Raw genomic sequence first — 21,176 nt, forward strand, 5'->3', positions numbered from 1 at the left:
TGTACCAGTGATACATATAATACATGGTGATGAAATAATGCATAGGGTGGAAACTTCAAAATTCTTAGGTATCCATACTGATGAGAATTTAAATTGAAAAAAAAAAAATACTTTTTGGAACTCCTCAGACAACTTAGTTCAGGCGCATTTGCACTTAGAATCATAGTAAATTTTGGGGAGAGTGAAATCAGTAAGTTGTCATATTTTGCTCACTTTCATTCAGTACTGTCATATGGAATAATGTTCTGGGGTAACTTATCTTTAAGAAAGAAGGCCTTCATTGACCAAAAACTTGCTGCAAGAATAATTTGTGGTGTTCACCTGTTAACATCTTGTAGACATCTGTTTGAGGAGTTGGGCATTCTGACTACTGTTTCACAGTATATGTATTCCCTCATGAAGTTTGTTGTATATAATACACTACAGTTCAAAAGGAACAATGAGGTACATAATTACAATACTAGAAGAAAAAATGACATTCTTTACTGAACATTAAGGTTGTCTTTAGCACAGAAAGGGATGCACAACGCTGCAACAAAAATTTTTACCACTTAGTACAATTTGAAAATAAATTGAAAAAATTTCTCCTTGACAACTCCTATTCCATAGAAGAATTTCTACGTTTTTAATGTGTAAAAGGTTGTGGGTAGGAATTGCTAACTCCATCTGTATATCTTGTTTTCATTTTGTGTGTGTGTGTGGGGGGGATTTACGTGGTGATGTTTAGAGTACAAATAGATGTACAAATTAATTTTCAATATGAATGTAAAATGACTCATTCCACATCATGACAATTTATCGTGCAAAGTGATCCATGGAACATGAAAGTGACTAACTAACTAATTAACTAACCATGTCCTGCCTTCTTTTCTCCTACTTGAGTAAAGACTGTTGTTGGCATTTTTGTCTTTTGTGGTTCCACAAAAGTAGATAAGTTTTTAATTTCCCAGGATGAGAATCAATAATACTGCTGGATCAAAAACATGCCGTGCCTTCTTGCCCCCCTCCTCCCCCTAGTTGAGAAAAGACACTCATAAATGGCAATTTTGTCTTATGTGCCTCAGCTCGTTTACTTACAGTAAATGATTAACGCAGCAACTACTGGATTGCATTACACAGGATCTGTTACATGCAGAGATTCCCAAAGATGTGAATAAATTCTTAATTTTTAAGAATGTTCTCTACAAGGAGTGAATAGCCTTTGATTTACGCAACAGCTTTGAGTGCCGCATTGCTTCTGTGGCAGATTGTGAGGGTGACCCCTATTACCTCACATACTACTCACAAATAAGCACACGAACCTTTGTGGCTATGTATCAAGTTGTATGTGCATATGACAAAGGTCATAATTATTTTGGATCATACATTGGGAAGATCCCGTGAAGTGGTTGCTCTCTGAGCTTGAAGACCTTCCACAAAAATTTGATGTGATTTATTGCACAATTTTCATGTGATCAATACACAAGAAGCTAGATCATTGAATGAGAATACAGCTGACTATTATATTTCTTGGCATTCATTAGCTAATAAAGCCAAAACATCATGTGGCAGGCATTGCCATGTAAATGGCATATTCTACGGTGCTGCACACTCACACAACTTGAATTACAAACTCCTATGATGCATATCCATTCTCATCCCACCCCTGCAGGCCCAGGGGCTTGAACAGGCCCAAGGTATTGCTGCCTGTCATAAGAGGCGACAAAAGGAGTCTCACACCTTTTCGCCTTTATGTGATGGTGCCCTGTAGGCTTTGACCTCCATTTTTCAAAATTTCCCTAAGAGGGAGCCAACTGGGGAAGGGCGCCTTACATGGTGTGTCGTGTCCATTGTGCATTGACATCTTGAGCCCACTTTCATGTCGAGGCATTGCAGTCCTGCTTAACCTCCATCTCTTGGGTGAGGACACCTTCCTGGGTGCGTTTTCCTCCGCCCATTATGCATTGTCGTTTTCTGCACTGACGATGATTCTTTGCATCTCATATCCAGCACGGTAGCCAGTCCGTTGTGGTGGGGCCACCTTGTACCCTGTTGGTTGTAGGCCCCTGACTACACAGGGATCACTCTGCTGATGCTTGCACCATTAACTTCCCACATATGCCGAGGAGTAGTTGCTGATCACTCTGGGGCACTGGGACTCCTGGCAATGGCCATCCTGCCAGGTGGCCTCTGCTGTGGAGTACATCATCTCTTGCTGGTGGTCTGCCGCCAGCAGTCTCAGACTGGGCAAAGTCCAACTTCAATGCTAAGAAATATGACGCCAGGCTAAGGATGGCAATGAAGCTTAATTACGCCGGTACCTTGTATGTGCGAGAGTTGATGGAGAATCTTTCATGACCATGAAGCCTCAGTATTTTCTGGAGCATTAGGAGGACACGTCTGGGGAGTGGAGGGCTTATCCAAAATGCACTCTGGGTCAGTCTTGATAAAAACAGCATCCTCTGCCCAGTCACGGGCATTACTCGCTTGTGACAAAAGTGGGGGATTTTTTTCTGTTACCATCACACCCCATAGGAGCTTAAATATGGTCCAGGGTATTATATTCCACGTGGACATTCTTTTGCTGCCTGATGAAGAGCTGCATGCCAAATTAGGGTGGTGAGGTGTTCATTTCGTCCGGCATGTCCATCGGGGTCCGAGGGATAATCAGGTTGCCATCAGTGCTTTCATCTTGGCCTTCGAGGGTGACACGTAGCATGTGAAGGTCAAGCTAATGGCCTACCACTGTGATGTCAAGCCATATATACCTCCCCTGATGCGGTGCTTCAAGTGCTGGAAGTTCAGCCATATGTCTTCCTGCTGTACTTCCAGTGTCACATGTTGAGATTGTGGATGTCCATCACATCCCAATTCTCCGTGTGCTCCGCCTCCCATCTGTGGTAACTGCAGACTCCAGGATTATATAGAAAGAGAGGAAAATTATGGAATATAAGACTCTGGACCGACTGACCTACACTGAGACTAAGAGGAAATTTGAGTGCCTACATCCCGTAGCTATGACCTCCTCTTACGCTGCCGCTATGAGAACAGTTGTCACCTCATCAGTTCTTTGCATTCGTGTTGCCTCTCAGAACCAGAAGACTACAACTGCCCCCTTGATGGTGGGGGGTACTTCCCTCCCTGTTGCTCCCGCACCACCTACTTCGGGAGCAACACCCTCCCAACCATTGGGGATATCAGTCTCCACTTCTGAGGTGGAGAAGCATAAGTCTTCTTTGGCTGCTCTTGCTAGGCAGGGTTCCCTTGGGTCACTCCCTTCCCAGGTTTCTGCTAGTGGGAAAGATGACACCCGCCAGTGGCTGAAGAGCCCAAAAGCAACTGGTTGTAGGGCTTCACACTCATTCTCAGTCCCGGAGACTGAATCGGTGAAGTCCTCTCAGCCAGGGAAGCCCAAGGAGCAGTGAGAGAGATCCAAAAATAAGGTCTCCAAGACCAAGAGAATTGCAGTGTCACCCACATCACCACTGCCTACAAGCTCTGCGTCTGCGGATGAGGTGGAGATTCTGGCATCCGCTGAGGACCTAGATCTTGCCGGACCCTCAGACACAATGGATATAGACTGCTCAGGCAAAAGGTCGGTGGCAGCAGGTGACCCTGAGGTGTAAACTGCCTCATTGAGTGTTCCATGCCTTCCCAGTCTCACGATGATGTCGTCCTCCAGTGGAATTGAGGTGGTTTTTTCCACTGCCTGGCTGAGCTACAGCAACTGTTAAGCTTTACACCTGCTTTCTGCATTGTCCTCCAGGAAACCGGTTCTTAGCAATGCGGGCCCCTGCCCTCTGCGGCTATAAGGGATATTACAGGAACTATAGCGACTATAATCGAGTGTCAGGTGGAGTTTGCGTTTATGTCTTAAACTCAGTCTATAGTGACACTGTGTCCCTTCAAACCCCTCTTGAAGCTGTGGCTGTCAGAATAAGGATGACACAGGAAATAACTGTCTGCAATATATATCTTCCTCCAAATGCTGCAGTATCCCTGAATGTATTAACTGCACTGATTGATCAACTCCCTGAGCCTTTCCTACTTTGGGGAGATTTTAATGCCCATAACCCCTTGTGGGGTGGCACCATGCTTACTGCCTGAGGCAGAGATGTCGGAACTTTACTGTCTCAGCTCGACCTCTGCCTCTTAAATACTGGGGCCGCCACACATTTCAGTGTGGCTCATGGTAGTTATTCGGCCATTGATTTATCAAGCTGAGGACTTCTCCCATTTATCCACTGGAGAGCACATGACGACCTGTGTGGCAGTGACCACTTCCCTGGCATGAGGCCCACGGACGCCTGCCCAGATGGGCTTTAAACAAGGTGGACTGGGAAACTTTCACCTCTGCTGTCACCATTGAATCTCCCCCACACGGTCACAGCAATGTGATGGTTGGGCAGGTGACTACAACAATTGTTTCTGTGGCAGAAAAAACGATCCCTAACTCTTTAGGGTGCCCGCGGCGAATGGCAGTCCCTTGGTGGTCGCTGGAAGTCGCTGAAGCAATTAAGGAGCATCGGTGAGTTCTACAGCAGCATAAGTGACACCCTTCCCTGGAGCGCCTCATAGCCTTTAAACGGCTCCGTGTCCACGTTTGCCAACTTATCAAACGACAGAAGCAGGAGTGTTGGGAGATAGATGTCTCAACCATTGGGTGCCACACATCACCTTCCCAAGTCTGGGCAAAGATAAAACGTATTTTCGGGTACCAGACCCCAACAGGTGTCCCTGGCATTAACATCAATGGTGTGTTATCTACTGATGCAAACACTATTGCCAAGCACTTTGCTGACCACTATGCTCGAGCCTCTGCATCGGAGAATTACCCCCGAGCCTTTCACACTCTCAAACGGCGGCTGGAAGGGAAAGTCCTCTCATTCACTACACGCCACAGTGAATCCTATGACGCCCCATTTACAGAGAGGGAGCTCCTCAGTTCCATTGCACATTGCCCTGACACAGCTCCTGGATCAGATCGGATCCACAGTCAGATGATGAAACATCTCTCATCTGACTACAAGCGACGTCTCCTTGTCATCTTCAATTGGATCTGGCGCGATGGCGTCTTCCCATCGCAATGCTGGGAGAACACCATCATTCCGGTGCTCAAACCCAGTAAAAACCCGCTTGATGTGGATAGGTATCAGCCCATCAGTCTGTCTACCACTGATAATCTTGTGTCCCTGGAGTCTGCCATCCGAACAGCCTGTTCCAGATGCCAACACCTGGTTGTCGTCTTTTTTGATTTACGAAAAGCTGATTTACGAAAAGTGTAAGACACCAGCTGGCAACATCAAATCCTTGGCACATTATACGAGTAGAGAATCCGAGGCCACTCCCGATTTTTATCAAAAATTACCTGTCTCTTTGTGTTTTCCGTGTCCAAGTTGGTGCTTCCCATAGTTCCCCCCTTTTCCAGGAGAAAGGGTTTCTGCAGGGCTCTGTATTGAGTGTATCCCTCTTCTTAGTGGCTATTAATGGTCTAGCAGCAGCTGTAGGGCCCTCCATCTCACCTTCTCTGTATGCAGATGACTTCTGCATTTTGTACTGCTCCACCAGTACTAGTGTTACTGAGCTGCGCCTACAGGGAGCCATCCACAAGCCGCAGTCATGGGCTCCAGCCCACAGTTTCCAGTTTTCGGCCGCAAAGTCGTGTGGTATCCACTTCTGTTGGCGCCGTACCGTTCATCCATAACCATAACTTTACATTAATGATGATCCACTCACTGTGGTGGACACATATCGATTCTTAGGACTGGTTTTCGACGCCTCACCTTCGTCAGCTTAAGCGAAAGTGCTGGCAGCACCTCAATGCCCTCTGCTGCCTGAGCAACACCAACTGGGGTTCAGATCACTCTACGCTGCTGCAGCTCTACAGAGCCCTTGTTCAATCCTGCCTTGACTATGGGTGTTTGGTTTATGGTTCAGCGGCGCCCTCAGCTGTGCATTTACTCGACCCAGTGCACCAGTGTGGCGTTCACCTAGCAACAGGAGCTTTTAGGATGAGTCCAGTGACCAGCGTCCTTGTGGAGGCCGGAGTCCCTCCATTGCAGGTTAGGTGTGCACAACTGCTGGCCAGTTATGTTGCACACGTTCGTAGTTCTCCTGTGCATCCAAGTCACCATCTCCTTTTCCCACCCGCGGTGGTTCATCTCCCTTATTGGCGGCCCAGGTCAGGGCTTCCATTTCCAGTTCATGTCCGATCCCTCCTTTCCGAACTGGAGTCCTTGGCTTTACCACCTATACTTGAGGTCCATTCACGTACACCTCCATGGTGTACACCTAGGCTGTGGCTTTGCCTGGACGTTTCACATGGCCTGAAGGACTCAGTTAACCCTACGCCTCTCCATTGCCACTTCTTCTCAATTCTTGACATGTCCTTAGGCCACAAAGTGGTTTACACCGATGGCTCGATGGATGATGCTCATGTTGGCTTCGCATATGCCCATGGAGGACGTTTTCAACAGCATTCCTTGCCCAATGGCTGCAGTGTTTTCACTGCCAAGCTGGTGGCTATATTCGTGCTCTTGAGCACATCTGTTCATGTCCTGGAGAGTCGTTTCTTCTGTGTACTGACCCCTTGAGCAGCTTACAAGCTATTGTCCAGTGCTACCCATGTCATCCTTTGGTAGCGACCATTCAGGAGTCCATTTTTCCCTGGAACGGTCCAGTCGTTCAGTGGTGTTTGTCTGGACCCCAGTTCACATCAGAATCCCAGGTAAGGAACTTGCTAACAGGCTGGCCAAACAGGCGCTTATGGAGATTGGCTTCTCTGCAACTGACCTGCGTTCAGTACTATGCCACAAAGTTTTGCGGCTTTGGGAGACGAAATGGCATAACCTCAGCATGCACAACAAACTGTGTGCCATTAAGGAGACTATGAATTTGTGGCAGTCCTCCATGTGGGCCTCTCGCAAGGACTCTGTTTATCTCTGCTGGCTCCGCATTGGTCACGCTTGGGTGACACACGGCTACCTTCTGTGCCGTGATGATCCACCTCAGTGTCAATGTGGTGCCCGGCTGACAGTGGCCCATATCTTGGTGAGCTGTCCTTGTTTGGCTGCCCTGCGATGGACTCTTCAGTTACCAGACTTGTTGACATTAATGTTAGCTGACAATGCCTCATCGGCTAATTTAGTTTTACGTTTTATATGTGACAGTGGGTTTTATCGTTCTATTTAAGTTTTAGCACATGTCCTTTGTCCCTTTGTGTTCTCCATTCTAATGCTTTTAGGGTGAATGTTTTAATGTGTCACAGAGTGGCTGGCTTTTCCTCTTTATTCTCGTGGTCGGCCAGCCATGGTCATCTGCTCACTTGTTTATACCCCTTCTACCTGTTTCTTGTTTCTCTCTGTGGTTTTATTTTCCTGTTTTGTCCACAGTAGTGTTGGTTGTCCTTCTGTCGTTCTTCTGGTTCTTCCTTTTTCCTGTTATTTTGCTGTACATCTCCTTTCTTTTCTTCTTTCCCTTGTGTAATTATTTTACCAGGAACAAGGGACTGCTGATGACCTCACAGTTTGGTCCCTTCCCCCCTCCCCCCTTTTAAACCAACCAACCAACCATTCTCATCCACAATTTAAGTGGGTATGATGGTTGTTTCTTAGTTGAGCTCTTGGTTGATTTCAGTATGTGTAATGATCAGGTTAGTATCTTGCCTGACAACACAGAAAAATAAATTTAGTTTTCACAGAAAACCACCAAGAAAATTATGTTGTTCTTCCTGGACTCACTGAGATGTATTGAGGCACCACAACAGAAATTTGCTGAACTCATGCATCGGGAGGACTTCCATCTCACTAGAGCTGCACAGCCTGATGATTTTAAGTTTCAGCTTGTAAAGAAGAAAGTGGCCTTCACATAAGAATATCAGATTCATTGGGAGAACTAAACAAAATCACATAGTCAAACAGAACAGCTTTCTCCAGCAAACTTAGAATCCCTGCTGTATCAGAAGCAGAGTATAGCCTTATGGTGAGTGTTTGGCAGGAGTTTAACATCTCTAATTTAGGGGAGTAAGCACGTTTTTGTATAGGCAGGGATGTATCCTTACTCACAGAAATTTTCAAATGATTGTGGAGTGTATACATGGAAACACACTCTCTTGGTCCTGCATTCTGCTAGATCACACCAGGGCTTTTGTGGGACACCAAACACAGACTTACACATGTGAACATTAAATTCTTAACTGATGTTGAAACGCTGCTGTTTTTCCAATGAAGGACTTTGAAAATGTGTCCACAAGCATGCCAAGGCAAAATAATCTACATGTGCATCATTTACTTCGATGTACAGACCTTACACAGGCATGTCATGAAACAATCTCAACCTATTGGAGTGTTTCAATGGCTGTCTAGCAATGAAATCATTTGATTGGGTAATTTGTCATCGGTGGTACCAGAATTTAAAACAGGATGCACACAGCAATTTAATTTAAAGGACACGCACAGCAATTTTCCTTTATGTTCAGAGCACCAAGTTGGGAGTTCCACAAAATGGCGCCCACCTGAGGCTGTTCACAAAGCTTGGGAGCAAGTAAGATAGATTATACATTATCTAAACCTCCATGGAAGTATCTAGTTGGAGTTGAAAGTGGTTATGGTCACTATCTCTATTTCTTACAAGCATTGGCCAAGGAAACACATTGATGTAAATATCTAAAAGTGGGCTTAGAAAGGTTTTTATAAACTTAATGAACAATGCAATTTTTATGTCAGTTAACATTTAAGTATTCGTTCATCAACAATTGGAGTAATTCCCCATGCATACACTGTTTTAATCTGCCGGTAAGTTTAATAACAGTGCACACGCCATTGCAGAGTGAAACATTCATTCTGGAAACATCCCCCATGCTGTGGCTAACCCATGTCTTTAAAATATCATTTGGTTCAGGAATGCTAGTTCTGCAAGTCTCACAAGAGAACTTCTGTAAAGTCTGAAAGAGAGGAGCTGAGGAAACTGCAGAAGTAAAGCTGAGAGATTTAGTTAAGCACTTTCCCATTGTCCATGAAAAGCAAAGGTCCCAGGCGTGAGTTGTGGTTCAGCACATGGTTTTAATCTCCCATGAAGTTTCATATCAGCACACAGTCCTCTGCCAAGTGAAAAATTGATTGTGGATGTGTTTATGTAGTGAAAATGCATGTATGTTTGTGGAACACTGTGATCTGCATATCATACTGTGTGAAAATGGACACAATTAAGTCATACAAAAATACACATTCAGAACATTTTAAATAAATACTATTTTGTATGTATATGTGGGCATGATGCCAATAAAAGGTCCAAATTAGTTCAGAAGATATTTTCACCTTTAATCGTCTTTGGTTTTTGAAGAATGCGACAGCGAAGCTCTTCTTTTGTTTACCATTTCATCACTCTCCCTAACAAGACCCCAGCAGTAATCACCCATCATCGAAGGGTACCAGTGGCCTTGGAATGGTGTTCCATAGTAAGAATGTCTCGGTGACCATGCTCATCGCTCATGGCCTCAAATTTTCCGGGAAGAAATCAAGGTGAGAACGTAAAAAGTGAATTTTAAGCGATATTCTATACCTCATGTTCTCATAATTGTCCAATAGATCATTCACAGTAGTAACATAGCTTTTGTCTTTTCTGTTACCCAAAAAGCCATTCACAATTACTTTGAAAGAAGACCAAGCAGCTAATTGGATATCTGTGAGTTTGGTATCAGAGGTTGGATCTTTCTGCAGTTTTCTTATTTGTGATCCAACAAATATACTCTCTTTCAGCTTTGCCTCACTTAATTTGGGAAACTTTTCTTTTAAGTGATTGAAGGCCTCACCTTCTTTATCCAGAGCTTTTACAAAGTTCTTGATAAGGCCCAATTTGATATGAAGGGGAGGCAAAATGATTTTATCGGGTTCAACCAATTGGGTATTGTTCACATTTATGTTTCCAGGAACGTATGACTTCCTTATATGCCATTCCTTGACTGTATAGTAGTTCTTGCTGTGTCAGCTGTCAAAAAAAAAAAAAAAAAAAAAAAAAAAAAAAAAAAAAAAAAAAAAAAAAAAAAAAAAAAAAAAAACGTGAATTCAGCCTGTAAAACTGTAAGGAGTGCATCAACTTTTAAATCACAACAAAGCTGCCATTCATGATCCTTATATTTGATTGCCTCTAGCAGCAAAGCCGTGGTTTCATAAATTTGTTTCATGTCTACAGTGTAAGCCAAAGGTACTGATGGAAGTCCATAGCCATTATGCAGTAGTACTGCTTTCGAGCTGGTTTTACTGGAGTCAGTAAATAATTGTCACTCCTGTAGATTATGTTGTATACCTAGCTGCATCATCAGACCATTGACATCTCTACATTCTCACATTGAATTCTGCATATTGAAATAAAGAGCAAAGGAAGCACCTTTAGATCTGAAATGGGAAATTTTTGTTCCTGGAGCTAGAAGGTTCCGTTATTGCAGTCTCAACCCCAAGAGTTCAGCTTGCTTTTTCAAAAGTTTTAGATCGTGAACCAAATTGTTCAATTCCCACTGATTAAACAGCTGAGGCAAAGTATCATGATATTGAGGGCAGTACTCTTCTATATGTTCAATACTTTCTGATTCACATGACATGGTGTCTGGTCCTGTGGCTTTCAAGTTACAGACAAGAACAGGCAACACCTTGTCTTGTGGCACAGGCAAGTGCACTGAAGATACGAGGTGCATTCAAGTTCTAAGGCCTCCGATTTTTTTTCTAATTAACTACTCACCTGAAATCGATGAAACTGGCGTTACTTCTCGATGTAATCACCCTGCAGACGTACACATTTTTTACAACGCTGATGCCATGATTCCATGGCAGCGGCGAAGGCTTCTTTAGGAGTCTGTTTTGACCACTGGAAAATCGCTGAGGCAATAGCAGCACGGCTGGTGAATGTGCGGCCACGGAGAGTGTCTTTCATTGTTGGAAAAAGCCAAAAGTGACTCGGAGCCAGGTCAGGTGAGTAGGGAGCATGAGGAATCACTTCAAAGTTGTTATCATGAAGAAACTGTTGCATAACGTTAGCTCGATGTGCGGGTGCATTGTCTTGGTGAAACAGCACACGCGCAGCCCTTCCCGGACGTTTTTGTTGCAGTGCAGGAAGGAATTTGTTCTTCAAAACATTTTCGTAGGATGCACCTGTTACCATAGTGCCCTTTGGAACGCAATGGGTAAGGATTACGCCCTCGCTGTCCCAGAACATGGACACCATCATTTTTTCAGCACTGGCGGTTATCCGAAATTTTTTTGGCGGCGGTGAATCTGTGTGCTTCCATTGAGCTGAGTGGCGCTTTGTTTCTGGATTGAAAAATGGCATCCACGTCTCATCCATTGTCACAACCGACGAAAAGAAAGTCCCATTCATGCTGTCATTGCACGTCAACATTGCTTGGCAACATGCCACACGGGCAGCCATGTGGTCGTCCGTCAGCATTCGTGGCACCCACCTGGATGACACTTTTCGCATTTTCAGGTCGTCATGCAGGATTGTGTGCACAGAACCCACAGAAATGCCAACTCTGGAGGCTATCTGTTCAACAGTCATTTGGCGATCCCCCAAAACAATTCTCTCCACTTTCTCGATCATGTCATCAGATCGGCTTGTGCGAGCCCGACGTTGTTTCGGTTTGTTGTCACACGATGTTCTGCCTTCATTAAACTGTCGCACCCATGAGTGCACTTTCGACACATCCATAACTCCATCACCACACGTCTCCTTCAACTGTCGATGAATTTCAATTGGTTTCACACCACGCAAATTCAGAAAACGAATGATTGCACGCTGTTCAAGTAAGGAAAATGTCGCCATTTTAAGTATTTAAAACAGTTCTCATTCTCGCCACTGGCAGTAAAATTCCATCTGCCATACGGTGCTCAGATTTCTGGGACGTATTAACAATGAACGCGGCCTCATTTTAAAACAATGAGCATGTTTCTATCTCTTTCCAGTCCGGAGAAAAAAAATTGGAGGCCTTAGAACTTGAATGCACCTCGTACATTTGGATACTTTATTTTATGTCTAGTTTTGTTTGAATGTCCCGAAATATTTGTAAGACAGAAGTAAGAGTCTGAATAATGGTCATTAGGCTCACACCACACCATCGGGACAGCGAATGGCATGGCTCAGCATTTTCCTTTCAACCACTTGGTTAAGATTGTGATACAGATTATGCAAGCAGTATGAGGTGCAAAATTTTTATCTTGATTACCAACAGGACAATCAAAATACAATTTATATGATCTCTTAACCAAATCAGTGATTTGTTTTCTTTGGGCTTTTGGAGTGAATTTCCCACACACATAAAAATATTTGTTGTTGTGGTTTGGACAGCAACAAGATTTACTAGTTCCCATTTTTCTTAGTATAAGTTTTAAACACAAAAAGTTTGCACAGGAAACACTCACTGAGGATCTCTTTCACACCACTGGATTACCACACCAACCATTTACTGATGATCTGTAGATCTTCTAGCTCTCCTCTGCAAATCAAAAACCACAATTAAAACATCAAAACAGAAGAACAGCAAAAAGCAAAATACTGAATATGAAAAATAAAAAACCTTTAAAAACTCAAAAATGGTACATGCTAGAACATTTTGAAAGGTGTATTCGGATTCTACACACCAAAATACATACTAGTTGATGTATCACATCCCGGATGCAAAAATGCCTTTTGACTAGTGACATTATTGTCAGGTGGAAACTGTGGTTAAAATGTGTCAACTGTAAAAGTGTGCACCAGCAGTTTGACACTGTAAAAATTTTGCTGTGACTATTTCCAGCTGTTGGAAAAATGTATAAGTATTTCAGTGTGTGAAACTATGTAACTAATTTTGTATATATTTTTTTCTGTAAATTATTAAATTAGTTTTTGTAAATACCATATACAGTTTTTTTACCTTGTGTACCTGTAAAATTATATTATTACCTGAAGTATAAAAAATTGTATGAATTGTAAAATGTGATACACAAATTTTTGTACTGTAACTCGGTGTCTACAATGAACTGTAAATCCACCTGCAACCAGCAGTGTAAGGCAGTTTTAGAGGTCAGTGGAAGGCAAGATCATATGGAATCCTACAGCAGTGTCACAGTACCTAAAATTTTAATGTACTGGTAGAACTGTATTCTTGTAAAAACATACTGTTCTATCTAGTGCAGATAATCTATCAATAACTATACACAATCTTTTGAATGTTAAAAATGTATGAGAATCATACTTTGTCTGCATTAATGTTGATGGCATACACATAAATTGATACTAGCTTGCAAAATACATGGAATTTGTTGTTCAAGTGTGTAATCCACATCCAGTAAATGTAACCTAATCTTTACAAATGTAGTATATTGGACATAAACATAAAAGCAGCAGAGACAGGGTAAAAAAAGCTATAAAATTAAGTGCTCTAGCAGCATATAGGGCAAATAAATACAGTAAGTGATCAAAAATTCATTGTACGCCTAAAGTAAAGCTGTCATTGACCTGAAGGTTAGTTTGAACACTAAAGTGGTAACACAGCAAAGCCCGACTGGAGTGAGTATGCCCCTGCCTTCCAGTGACCTTTGAACTGACCGGCCCAGACAGTTAGGTAGGCACCTACAGTTTACCAAAAACTCCAGACTATAGTGCAACTTGGCATCTTTCACATTAGCAAATCACTGAAGCCGCGTGGGATTAGCCAAGTGGTCTAAGGCAATGCAGTCAAGGATTCTGCGGCTGTTCCCAACGGAGGTTCGAGTCCTCCCTCGAGCATGGATGTGTGTGTGTGTTTGTCCTTAGGATAATTTAGGTTAAGTAGTGTGTAAGCTTAGGGACTGATGACCTTAGCAGTTAAGTCCCATAAGATTTCACACACATTTTTTGTGAAATCATTGAAAGAAGGGATAAAAGCTGTAAGTGGAAGAAAAATTGACAGGCTCAACCAAAGATCAAACCTTGGACCTTTAGATCTCCACTCTTGCACGCAACAGCTGAGCCATAAAAACAATAAAACAAGTTGAGAGAGAGAAGATCCATAGCATCTATATGGTTAACATAGACAACACATCAAGTTTATATCAAAAGCAGATTTGTTTGGATCTAGACACATTAGCTTCCTCCCCCCTACTTCATACATATCCACTCACAGAGCTGCAAACCACATTACAATCTATTTATTTATTTCTCTTTTTATCTTTGATCTCATTGTGTTTTCATATCAATTTCAGTTCATTTTTGCCTTTCCCTATCGTCCTACTCTCTCAGGTTTCATTTTGTTTCCCCATACCTGTTCTGTACTTTTTGTAACTTTTTCTACATATTTTAGTGTATGTTTGCAAATTTTTTCACATATGTTTCTACATTATTTACATATTTTTAGGTATTTTTTCCTCCACCATGGATCCTTGCTCCTTCTGTCTGTGCCATTACAGAAAAGTTTCCTTATCTGTAGCTAGAAAGCAATCCCACATACTGTTCCTGTGTTGTTGCTTTGCTTATGGAATCCCCCCAGATGGTCTTACCATCAAATTGCCAATCTTTGGCTGCTACCCTTCCTTCCACAATGACCTCCATCTGTTTAGATTCCACCAGTCCTTAACCGACACCAACATAGCCCTGTAAAACCATTTCAATCAGGCCCAAACCTCCTTACAGTAGCCCCTCTCCATTGGTAATATTCTCATACTGTACAATCCCAAATTCCTGGAGCCCATCTCACACACAGAAATGTTTGCCCTCCAGGAACTAGAGCAGCATGCACAACGCCACCACAAAAAACTATCCAACCTGTTCATTTTCTACTCCCACCTTGAACTACCACTATCTGCCTCCTCTATAACAGACTCCAAACCTCCCCCACATATCTCACAAACCCGGCCACATAGACTTACTATATTTATCCCATCCTCAAAAACTTCCTCCCATGCATTACAGAATCCAGAATCTAAACAGACCTGAAACACAGTCATGACCAGTTCCTCCAAAGGCCTTACCCCCACAGAAATATCTGTCCTTTCCAAAGGCCTTGCCTTTTGCCCTACTGCCAAATTCAATCATGTTAAAGACCTTCTCTCCTGCTCCCAGTCCCTGCAATGGAAACACCTTTTCGCCACCAACCCTAACAATCAAACTCAACCAAAGACCAATATTGAACCTTGCTTAACTAAGTTCAATGCAGAACCCTGCCTGACATACCACTCCTTCTTCCAATTGTGATCCAGCCCCACTGCCCCCATATCACCCTCTGTTAGCTTCCTAGAATTTCTTAACCTTGAACCTTACCTCACCCTCATTCCCTAAATACCTGAATATGCAAGCTAACCCTACATCCACAGAAAGAATCACAATCCACCACCTAAAATCTGATCCTACCTGCTGACGGAAGCTTCACCACTGTAGTTTTGAACCACAAGAATTACTTGGCAGAAGAATGCTGCCAGCTGCCAGATTCATCCACCTACAAACCGTGCCACAGTGACTCCACTCCAGAAATCCAGGATGATTTCCAGTCTCTTCGAATCAGTAGGCCCAGCCCAGAACTTCTCCCCAGAGTCAACGTCCATCCTCACCTCTACTTCTCCCCACACTCCTACCTTCTACATGCCCCCTAAAGTACATAAACCCAACCTCCAAGGACACCCCATTGTGGGCAGTCACTGTCTCTCCACTGAGAGAATCTCTACTGTCATTTCCTTAGCTCATGGTCCAGTGGCTAGTGTTGCTACCTCTAGATCATGGGGTCCCGGGTTCGATGACCAGCCGGGTTGGGGATTTTCTCTGCCCGGGGACTGGGTGTTTGTGTTGTTCTCATCATTTCATCATCATCCTCATCATTCATAACAGTGGATAGATTGGACTGTGAAAAAACTGAAACTTTGTATGGGCACTGATGACCGCACAGTTGAGCACCCCACAAACCAAACATTATCTGCTGTTATAGAACAACCCCTTCAGCCTGTCACCCACAACCTGCCCTCCTATATAAAAGATATCAACCATTTCCTCCACTGACTCTCGTCAGTTCCTGTTCCTTTGCCACACAGTACCCTGTTCATCACTATTGATGCCACTTCTCTCTACACTAACATCCCTAATGCCCATGGCCTAGCTGCTATTGAACACTACCTTTCCCGACACCCTATGAATTTCAAACCTTCGTGGTCATCATGACCAACTAAATCCTCATCCACAGTTACTTATCCTTTGAAGGCATCATCTACAAACAAATCTGGAGTACACCAATGGGCACCCACATGGCACCATCCTATGTCAACCTATTCATGGTCCATCCAGAGGAATTCTTCTTGACCACCGAGAATCCCAAACCCCTCACCTGGTTCAGATTCACTTATGACATCTTTGTGATCTGGATCAAGGGCGAGGACACTCCATCCACATTCCTCAAGAACCTCAACACCGTCTCCCCCATTCATTTCACCTGGCCTTCCTCAACCCAACAAGCGACGTTCCTTGAGGTTGACGTCCACGGCCTAGCCACCCATGGCTGTCGCATCTGTAGTGATGAGCACTATCTCTCGAGACACACCAAGGGTCTAACTGAGGCCTTAACAGACTGTAATTGCCACAGAAACATATTTCCTGTGCCTTGTCTCTCCAGTCACCTACAACCTCCCAAAGTCTCACCATCCAGCCGCAGAGAAGCATTCCCACTGTGACTCAGTACCACCCGGGACTGGAGCAACTGAATCACCTCCTCTGCCAGGGATTTTACTACCTCTCATCATGCTATCCTCTCCATGCCTCCCACTGTGGTATTCTTCTACCCACTGCACCTACACAATATCTTCATCCATCCATACACAACCCCTGCTTCCAACCCTGTGCTTCATGGCCCATATCCCTTTAACAGACCTAGATGCAAGAGCTGTCCCATACATCCTATCACCACCTACTACTCCACTTGGTTGCAAGCATCACCTGTTGTTGTTGTTGTTGTTGTGGTCTTCAGTCCTGAGACTGGTTTGATGCAGCTCTCCATGCTACTCTATCCTGTGCAGGCCTATTCATCTCCCAGTACCTACTGCAGCCTACATCCTTCTGAATCTGCTTAGTGTATACATCTCTTGGTCTTCCTCTACGATTTTTACCCTCCATGCTGCCCTCCAGTACAAAATTGGTGATCCCTTGATGCCTCAAAACATGTCCTACCAACCAATCCCTTCTTCTACTCAAGTTGTGCCACAAACTCCTCTTCTTCACAATTCTATTCAATACCTCCTCATTAGTTATGTGATCTACCCATCTAATCTTCAGCATTCTTCTGTAGCATCACATTTGGAAAGCTTCTATTCTCTTCTTGTCTAAACTATTTATTGTCCATGTTTCACTTCCATACATGGCTACACTCCATACAAATACTTTCAGAAACGGCTTCCCGACACTTAAATCAATAATCGATGTTAGCAAATTTCTCTTCTTCAGAAACACTTTCCTCGCCATTGCCAGTCTACATTTTATATCCTCTCTACTTTTACCATCGTCAGTTATTTTGCTCCCCAAATAGCAAAACTCCTTTACTACTTTAAGTGTCTCATTTCCTAATCTAATTCCCGCAGCATCACCTGACTTAATTCGACTACATTCCATTATCCTCGTTTTGCTTTTGTTGATGTTCATCTTATATCCTCCTTTCAAGACACTGTCCATTCCGTTCAACTGCTCTTCCAAGTCCTTTGCTGTCTCTGACAGAATTACAATGTCATCGGCGAACCTCAAAGTCTTTATTTCTTGTCTGTGGATTTTAATTCCTACTCCGAATTTTTCTTTTGTTTCCTTTACTGCTTGCTCAATATACTGATTGAATAGCATCGGGGAGAGGCTACAACCTGTCTCACCCCCTTCCCAACCACTGCTTCCCTTTCATGTCCCTCGACTCTTATAACTGCCATCTGGTTTCTGTACAAATTGTAAATAGCCTTTCGCTCCCTGTATTTTACCCCTGCCACCTTCAGAATTTGAAAGAGAGTATTCCAGTCAACATTGCAAAAGCTTTCTCTAAGTCTACAATGCTAGAAATGTAGGTTTGACTTTCCTTAATCTTTCTTCTAAGATAAGTCGTAGGGTCAGTATTGCCTCACGTGTTCCAACATTTCTACGGAATCCAAACTGATCTTTCCCGAGGTCGGCTTCTACCAGTTTTTCCATTCGTCTGTAAAGAATTCGCGTTAGTATTTTGCAGCTGTGACTTATTAAACTGATAGTTTGGTAATTTTCACATCTGTCAACACCTACTTTCTTTGGGATTGGAATTATTATATTCTTCTTGAAGTCTGAGGGAATTTCGCCTGTCTCATACATCTTGCTCACCAGATGGTAGAGTTTTGTCAGGACTGGCTCTCCCAAGGCTGTCAGTAGTTCTAATGGAATGTTGTCTACTCCCGGGGCCTTGTTTCGACTTAGGTCTTTCAGTGCCCTGTCGAACTCTTCACGCAGTATCATATCTCCCATTTCATCTTCATCTACCTCCTCTTCCATTTCCATAATATTGTAATATTGTCCTCAAGAACATCGCCCTTGTATAGACCCTCTATATACTCCTCTCACCTTTCTGCTTTCCCTTCATTGCCTAGAACTGGGTTTCCATCCGAGCTCTTGATATTCATTCAAGTGGTTCTCTTTTCTCCAAAGGTCTCTTTAATTTTCCTGTAGGCAGTATCTATCTTACCCCTAGTGAGATAAGCCTCTACATCCTTACATTTGTCCTCAAAGCATCATCTACCCCATCAAATGTAGGGCTACTCGTGAAACAAGTCATGTGGTCTACAAGCTAAACTGCAACCACTGTGCTTTATTCCACGTGGGAATGACAACCAACAAGCTGACTGTCCACATGAAAGGCCACCACAAACAGTGGACAAAGAAGGAGCTTGACCACCCAGTTGCTGAACACACTGCCCAACACAATGTTCTTCATTTTGATGACTGCTTCACAGCCTGTGCCATCTGGATCCTTGCTACCAACACCAAGTATTCTGAATTGTGCAGATGGGAACTCTTCTTGGAATATATCTATGGTTACATAATGCTCCTGTCCTCAACCTTCATTAGCCATTGTCCTTCACCCACCTACCCACTTTCGTGTTCCCACTCCACAGTCTTCTACTCCACAAGTGCACCCACAGTCTTTTTACTGGCAACCCCTCCCCCCCCCCCCCCTGCCCCGTGTCCATACCATATAACCTTCCAACTGCACTGCACCTAGCTGCGCTACCCTCTCTCCACGTCATATCTGTATGCTCCCATAGACAGCATTTTACCTCCCCCCCCTCCCCACCCGAGTCTCCTTCTTACCCCCACAACCTAGATTGCTTCTCCCATCATGTGCAGTTGCTCACAGGTGTTTGGAATGGTGCAGGCCTCCTCGGGCACTGCAGCGCTGGTGCCAATGTTGCTGAAGCTGGTGCTCCTGTCGGTGCTACTTCTGCTGGTGGTGGTGCCGGCGCACTGTGCAGCAGCGGAGGCACGTGCAGCACAGCATTTGGTCACCTGGCTGCTAATGGACGAGCAGCTGCGCTTGTATACTCAGGGAAGTCTTCGGCAGCTGGCACATCAGCTGTCCTTCCAGCCACCTACCTTTCAACTGTTTGGCATCATCGTGGTGGACCTGGGGCTGCTTTTCTCTGTCCTGTCGGCACTCTCCACTTACAGTGTGCTGCTCATAACATTCAAGTAACTGGCTCTGGGTGTATTCCTCAACTTCAGCTTCATCAAAAGAGATCAGTTGGTACACTGAACAGCACACTTTCATAATACTTACAACAAATATAGGTAACAATTGGATTCAGTGTGTGTAGTCTTGGAAAGCTTTCCATTCAGTACTGCAACCACTGAAAACACATCCTTACACGATTTGTATATCAGGACAGCCATGCAACATTGACTTGAAGGTAACATGACTGATAACAGTACTAAAGTACTATTTGCCGTAGAAAATTAGTAAAAAACTGTTTCTTGATCTCCATCTGTGTACACATGGCAGAAAAGTACCATCGCCTCAGCAGTAGTGGATAGGCAGCTTAATACAGTTGTATGATGTTGCAGTGCCTATGTTAATCTGGGTGGAACTTTAAACTATAATTCAGATTAATGCAGAAATGGCAATATCATATTTATCTGCTGACACCAGGCAAGCAACTTTCAAATAAGAAATGGGTGTATGAGTACAGGTTGTAGACTCATGGTTGACAACATATGCAAGTTTGGGTACAGCTCTGGGTCATACTCGGATAGCCAGGTGGTAAGGTGACCACTCACACAAGGTGGCAAACCTGGATTCGAATCCTGGTTTGGCACAAATTTTCATTATCATCATTTCATTATACAGCTGATCATTGTTTATATTTGCAACTGCAAACATTTCATGTAGTATAGTAGTGATATTCTGATTCACTGAGTGGCAAAAAAGTAGATTTAATGCATAGTTATCAAGGTGTATGTAACAGAATCCTTGGCATTTATTCTGTCACAATAAAAGAATTCAATTAAATTATAAAATACCCCAATCTGAAACCAACTTCTAGTACTTCAAAAATAACAAATATCCCTACTGTCAAATACACTTCATTCAGTCAAATGTATGTTTTAATTTTTCCCTAAAATTACTTATTACCATTTATACAAATACAACCAATAACCAAGGTACATCAGGAACTACCCACAAACTTCACATGTTCTTGTATGTTTCTAGTTTCGCCAACTCCTTATAGAGAGTGATGAAAATACTAAACAAGTTTGTTTAGTTAGAACAAGCTTGAGCTTTTACTTATTAACCCCATGTTAATTATTAATTATTAACGCCATGTTATGAAGGAAATTCATTTCGCTATAAATAGGTTCCTGAAAAAAAAAAGATATAAGAAATTGTCACTATTATGATAACAGTGATCTCCATTTATGTGTTTTTGGTAACAATTAACAATGATAAATAAGACGACAATATCCAATATTCAAAAGTTAAATTTAGTTCCAATTTTTCCTTGAAAATCTTGACACAAACAAATAAAATTACACTCACATGCATATCTATCCACATCTGTAACTGAGGTTGATAACAGGCACCTGTGCAGTGATGTTGGACTTGGAGGTACACTGGTTCAAAACATGGTTGTAGAAGAAATTTTCACTGCCAGTATTTAGCTGGCAAGGGGAGAAGAGATGGTGACTTAAATTCCTGGTCACCAGTCTTTGTGCCAATG

Source organism: Schistocerca nitens, chromosome 7, assembly GCF_023898315.1.
Source record: "Schistocerca nitens isolate TAMUIC-IGC-003100 chromosome 7, iqSchNite1.1, whole genome shotgun sequence".
Lineage (NCBI taxonomy): Eukaryota > Metazoa > Arthropoda > Insecta > Orthoptera > Acrididae > Schistocerca > Schistocerca nitens.